Raw genomic sequence first — 7,500 nt, 5'->3', positions numbered from 1 at the left:
TTATAGTCCCTTTCATAAAATAAAGTAAACAAATGAAATGAGTAAAAAAAAAATTAAATCAATTTATAACTTTGACTTAGTCCCCTTATTAATCTGGGGTCGCCAGATTGGAATAAACCGCCAACTTATCCAGCATGTTTTACGCAGCGGATACCCTTTCAGCTGCAACCCAGTACTGGGAAACAACCATACACACTCATTCACACACATACACTCGGGTCAGTTTAGTTTATTCAGTTCACCTATGCTGGTGACACAGAAATGCCAACCAGAAACTCGATCCAGTGACCTTCTTGCATGGGAATAGTGCCAACCACTGATCAAACTCATTAGATTCTCGGAATCAATCAAATTTGAGTAACACAAAATAATCATCTATATGAAAATCCTTCTCCATTACTGAAACTCTGCATTGACCAACCAAAAGCCAGAACAGCACAGATCAATTAAACATCCGCCTGTCAATCAGCAGTGATGCCTTCACGCTGATCAGCTTCACGAATTGTCCTTGAATAATAATTACTTAACAGATATCGTTTCCCAGTCATGGGATGCAGCTGCAAGGGCATACCCTGCGTAAAACATATGCTGGATAAGTAAGCGGTTCGTTCCGCTGTGGCAACCCCAGAATAATAAAGGGACTAAGTTGAAAAGAAAATGACTGAATGAACAGATTTTTCCATTATAGCTGAGGCCTTTTAATGTTTAAAGATGCAGAAGTTCAAGGCTAACAGCTGAGGCCACACCGTTGTTAAACAAACCATCATATTTGCTTAACCAACCTGAGCCTTTCAAACATTAGCTATACAAACTAGCACACGAAACAGCTCATTTGTATTATGTAAATCACAAAATTTTACAATAACTTCTGCACGTTTTGTTAAACATGGTTTGAGCTGCACAACCTATTCATAAAAACTGATTTTAGAATCTTAATAATAATATACAACAGCAGTATATCAGATGACTTTTTCATTTAAGCAGATTTCAAATTTTAAAAAAGGCAGAAAACTGGTAAATATTAACAAGCTGAGTAAACAGGACACAACAGAAAGGAAAGTCGAAAGTGCAAAATTTTAAAATAAAATGTAACAACAGAAAACTGAAACTTCATTTTTTTTTATTTAAATGGAGCTTGGCAATTCTAAATGAGAATTATGATATTATAATAATATTTCATAATCCTTTTAATATATAATCAAAACATGGAGGTCAATTTGGTTTTATATTCACACATTCTGGCATTCTCCTTAATAATATCATTTCAGAAACGCATTATTTGCAAATTCTATATAGGGAACTCATATTATCAGCCAGTGACCAACACAGTACAACATAATTAACAGTCAATTAAATTGTGCTAATGTTGCTTTGAAGTCATACTTGCATGCGATTTCAGACCCAATATTCAAATTACCCTGGTAAAAAATACTGGGACCGTAAATGAACGAATATGGCAACATAAAACCAACTTTACCTCAATAATTATAACATATATTATGCGTAATTTACCTCTGTGATTTTCATACAAATATTTATTATAGTGCATATTACATTTCTAGTTCCTATAAAAAAGAATAAACTGAGAAAAAGAAAACAACAACAATCATCATCATCTGAAATGTGATTATTTACTGTTATATGATATTATTTTTCTATTTTATAAAGTATTAAAATTATTTTAGTTTTTAACAAAAATAGTGTGTGTGTGTATATATATATATATATATATATAGAGAGAGAGAGAGAGAGAGAGAGAGAGAGAGAGAGAGAGAGAGAGAGAGAGAGAGAGAGAGAGAGAGAGAGAGAGAGAGAGCTGGGTCGATAAACTATTATTGTGATAATTTCTTACGATTACAATGATATCTGGTCTTTTTTACTCTATATTGATCTCAGAGCCAGCAGAAATGTGCAACAATGGAAATCTAGAAGTGTGACAATATTAGAGATGTACCAAATTTTAGGCCGCCAAAAATAGGTTGTTATTTAATGCACCCTCTAATTTGTGGCTTAGTCATTGTCGGGATATTCTTTTACTCTTTTAAGCATTAATAGCTTATATAAAAAGTATACAGTTGAAGTCAGAATTATTAGCCCCCCTTTTACATTTTTTTTTTCTTTTTTAAATATTTCCGAAATAATGTTTAACAGAGCAAGGAAATGTTCACAGTATGTCTAATAATATTTTTTCTTTTGGAGAAAGTCTTATTTGTTTTATTTCAGCTAGAATAAAAGCAGTTTTTAATTTTTTTAAAAAACATTTTAAGGTCAAAACCATTAGCCCCTTTAAACTATATATATTTTTTAAAAATCTACAGAACAAACCATCATAATACAATAACTTACCCAATTACCCTAACCTGCCTTGTTAACCTAATTAACCTAGCAAAGCCTTTAAATGTCACTTTAAGCTTTACAGAAGTGTCTATAAAAATATCTAAACAAATATTATTTACTGTCATCATGCCAAAGATAAAATAAATCAGTTAGTAGAAACGAGTTATTAAAATTATCATGTTTAGAAATGTGTTTAAAAAAATCTCTCCGTCAAACAGAAATTAGGAAAAAAATAAATAAGGGGGCTAATAATTCAGGGGGCTATGAATCTGGATAAATAGGGGGGCTAATACTGTATGTATATGTATTATATGTATAATACACACACACACACACACACACACACACACACACACACACATACATACATACATACATACATACATACATACATACATACATACATACATACATACATATATATATATATATATATACATACATACATACATACATATATATATATATATATATATATATATACATACATACACATTTAGGTAAAGTTGGTTTTATATTCACATATTTGTACATTCACCTTAACAGTATAATTTTAGAAAATTATTCTTTTGCAATTTCTAAATAGTCAAATTATTTTACCTGCCAATGACAATCAGAGTGCAACACTGTTTAGTCAATAAAATAGTGCTAAATGTTATTTTAAGTCATATTTACATGTGATTTCAGACTGAATATTTAAAGTACCATGGTAAACAATATAGGAAGCATGTCACTGAACGAATGTGCAAATATAAAACCAACGTTACCCAAGTATATATAAAGATGTTTAGACATATATTTATATCAGTATTTTCTTCTGTTTTTTATTTTAATATATATATTTCATGTAGATTATATTTCTTAAGTTATATATATATATATATATATATATATATATATATATATATATATATATATATATATATAAAACGTAAGAAATTACAGATACAGAAATAGATCTTTAAACACCTTTCTAACCTCTGAAATGTCATGTGTGTCCTGTACAATATACATACAGTATTACAAAACGAATTCTGTTTACCTAGCCTGCCATGTCCAGCAATTTACAGACAGGTCAAATATTCAAAAATCCTAAAGGAGCTGAAAGCTGCACAATATTAGCAAACAGACCAGTGAGAGATTGGCAGAAACAGACAGGAAACGCCTTCAGCCATAACACAAACCTCACCAAACTCCGTTTAATTAGGGTTTTCTTAACTCGTCCTCAATCACACATCAAAACAACTGCTTCAAATCTTCAACACAGGGACTGCTGTCAGTAAGAAGAAGCCAAACTTAAACTGAATCTAGTCTGTTAGCCAGCTAGCCACTGCTAATCAACAATTAGCTCATTTTCAGCCAGTTTAACTTTAAAACAAGCGTTCGTGACCCTCGAAAAAGCCATGAAACACACCTACGCGGCACATTAAACAAACCCCAACGCGTGTGTGTGGTGAACGAGGACGCTTTCTTTCATTTCAGTGTGTGTTATGAGTTTCCTGAGAGGGAAAAATCAACTTACTTGCTGTCTGTCAGCTGAGCGGCGCGCCGCGCGTGCACAGTACACGCACAAACATCCGCAAACCTCATCAGCGCTCGCGCCGCCGCGTTCACATGGCGCAGAGACGTCACAGCGCCGCTGGGCACAGAGACACGCCCACCTGCTCAAAGCAACCAATGATGAGTCAGCAGCGCCGCATTTCATGTAGATTATTTTTTTTAAAATAGTCAGATGAGACCATTTTGAGGGATGTAAACAAACACAGTGGTCCCTACGTATATCTTGTTTTAATTTATAAAGCTTCTGAGAATCCAAAAAGAGCCACATATTAATAAATAAAGTTATGACAGGTAATTTAAATTAGATAAATAAGTTAGGATTAAATTGCCTCTTGTTACTTATTAAATAGTTTGATAACAAGCAGGACATGTTCATGAGCCATGAGTCTATAGGGTAAAAAAAAAGACAGTAATACTAGTCTATATCTATAATATATCAAATGTGGTTCAGATAATAAATGTCAAAATATCAAAATAGTATTAATATTAAAATGTCAAATTTACTATATATATATATATATATATATATATATATATATATATATATATATATATATATATATATATATATAATGAATTAATTCATTAATAATATATTTATTTTTATACAATATAATAATTTTGTTTATATATAAAATGTTCTGATCGAAGTACCAAATTGTAATTCACGTATAAAATTTATCAAATAAAAAAAATAAAAACGTCTTTCAAAACATAAAACAATGAAATATAACCCACACGGAAAGAACCTATAGACAAATATGTTTTAAGGTTTTGATTAAGGTTTTTAATATACTTGACATAGCATTGACCATTTTCCTATATATGTACATATGTGTACATGCATACATGTATCTATATATGTACCTATATGTCTATGTGTTTGTGTGTGTGTGCTGTGCATATATGTTTACCTGTATGTTTACCTATATATTAGTCAAATGATTAAAATCCATTGCTGCATGTGGCCTATTTATATAGAAAAAAAATGCAGGATAAATCTGACAACTCTTATTATATTAAAATAAATTGGGAATTAAACTTAAACACTATAATAGAGGATGAAATGTGGAAACAAATATGCCCAAATTGTAAGCAGTCAAATATGGAAGGAGTTCGACTTGAAGATGAAGACGAGGTTCTTCAGAGTTCCATTAATGGCCCTCAAATTTGATCGTTCTATATAATTATCACAATTAAGAGAGATTGTGGAGAAGTGGGGGGCTATGTTCACATATTTTGGAAATGTCCCAAAATACAATTGTATTGACAGGAGGTTAAAGGGAGATTAGTTAAGTACTAGGATACCAATGCACCAGTATAAATATATATATATATATATATATATATATATATATATATATATATATATATATATATATATATATATATATATATATATATATATTTTATTTTATTTTTTTATTTTTTTGCTTGATAGCTTTCCCCCTGATAGGTTCAGTAAGTCTATTTGCACCACAAAATGTTAATACAGTTCGGAAGAATATTACAGTGAACTGGATGAAGACCTGCCGACCTTGCAGAGTGGACACAGCGGCTGAAACAGAGATATTTTCCCAGATATTTTCCCAACAGACCTGGGGATTAATCGAAACATACTTGATCTTTGAAATGCTGTCAGGGGCTTTGCTGTAGTTATTGCCTTTATACCGGAGTTCATTTATTTATTTATCTACCTTTCTTTTCCCCCTTTTTTTAAGCTGTCACTATTATTTATTTATTATAATTTCTATCTATTTGTTTATTTCTTTGTGAATGAAAACATTTGTCAAAGTAAATGTTATGTATACTATGTTTATAAAAACTTAAATAAAAACAGAGTTAAAAAATCTAGCAACTAGACAACATAAATAAAGCATAAATAAAATGTAGAAACTGAACAGAAACAAAACTACATATAAAAACTCTAACCGTTTTGTTATATATTTCCTTCTTTTCCACTATCCTCATACAAGAAAGAATTGACCTTGTGTTTCAAGAAAACGTGTAGACATCTTAGCTTTCCATCTCCTCTAACTTCCTTATTTGCCATAGTTCAATTCCATAACATGCCAATTACATGTGATACCAATGCCAAGTGTTCGCTATTTGCATTTGTCTTTAGTTAGTTCTTAGTTATTGCCTTGATAATAGAAAATATGAGCTGGGCATGATGTATGTCAGGTGCCAAAGTGAAATATGAGCTATATAGGAGACATGTCTTGTATGTACAGCCCCCCTGTTTATTTTTCCCCCCAACTTCTGTTTAACAGATAGAAGATTTTTTCAACACATTTCTAAACATAAAAGTTTTAACTCATCTTTAATAACTGATTTATTTTATCTTTGCAATAGTATAAGTTAATAAAGGATTTCATGAATTTTTTTATTAATGCTATTATTGAAAAGTATGTATCATATCATTTATCATCATTTATTTAAAAAGAATATTAAAAGAATAAAATAATATACATGTCTAAATTTACTTTTAAAAATAAGATAAAAGCTAAAAGCAAAAAATATATATTCAACTCTTAAAAATGAATACAAAAAGTGGAAATATTTTAACACACGTTAAAATGTACAGGAATACAAAAATGTGCAATTTATTATTTAGTGTTAAAACATTTATACATCTCATAACTCATAAATTAAAACATTAGGACCCTAGACAAGCATGGATAAACAAATGAATAGTTTAAATGCTTATTGATTTTATGACATTCATAAAGAAGTGCTTGAGAAACAGACCAAATCCAAGTCTTTGAAATATTTTTATTTATATTACATGGTTTTTATTATATAATATTATGAAACAGACATAACAAATTACATTGAATTCTTAATTCATTAAACAAAATACAAAAACTTGAAACACAAAATGTGAAACAGTGAAACGGGGGGAAAAAATCTAAATATAAAAACTAACCTTGAACAAATTTCTGATTTAAAAATGTTACAGTAAATGTCTAATTTTAGTCTCTAACAATTTTAGAGAGTGTATTGAGTACACATATAAGAATAGATCACGGTGTGTGTGCGTTGTTGTTGCACTGTACAGTATTGTGTATTTATTTATTATTTATTTGTTCGCTGGTTCATCAGTAAAGCATTGCTTATGTTAAACAACCAATCAAAGATACTATACCCTAAAAATATGTAAATACTTTAAGTGTTCTGTTAGACAAATGATGGTCAAGCATCACTAATTTACATACGTAAATATGGGCATATAATTATATAAACGTTATTGGCCACTGCTTGAATAAATAAAAGTCTGAATGAATACATACAAATAAATACATCACATAGTTGAATACAAGAATTATTTAATGTTTACATGTTATAAAATGAAGGTATATGAATGACATCATCACTCACATTCTTCTACTGTAAATGCAGTACTGACTCACTGAACTTGCATAGGAAAGCTGAAAAAAAATCTAGTCACAGGTGATGCAATTCCTGCATCTCTAGCGCCACCTAGCGGAATTGCAAAAAAGTCATAAAATAATAAGAAATAATAAAATAAAATAAAATACAAATAGAAAAAATACAAAATAAAATAAAATAATATCATGTCAAATTAAAAAGCATTCAATT

The 7,500-nt window shown here is 30.0% G+C and overlaps 1 protein-coding gene across 3 annotated transcripts in view; it reads right to left on the bottom strand.

Moving 5' to 3' along the window:
• The window catches only part of rabgap1l (RAB GTPase activating protein 1-like), a 151,108-nt gene extending 147,211 nt beyond the window's left edge, over nucleotides 1-3,897 (bottom strand). For all 3 annotated transcript variants that reach the window (XR_015521873.1, XM_087304168.1, XM_087304169.1), the window contains exon 1: nucleotides 3,860-3,897. The gene's annotated coding sequence lies outside the window, so the exon portion shown is untranslated. The remainder of the gene's footprint in view (nucleotides 1-3,859) is intronic.
• Nucleotides 3,898-7,500: the final 3,603 nt, after the last annotated feature.

The sequence above is a fragment of the Danio rerio genome, chromosome 22 (assembly GCF_052040795.2).
Source record: "Danio rerio strain M-AB ecotype USA chromosome 22, GRCz13ab, whole genome shotgun sequence".
NCBI lineage: Eukaryota > Metazoa > Chordata > Actinopteri > Cypriniformes > Danionidae > Danio > Danio rerio.
Note: the sequence above shows the minus strand (reverse complement) of the source record. Positions and strands in the feature narration are given on the sequence as shown.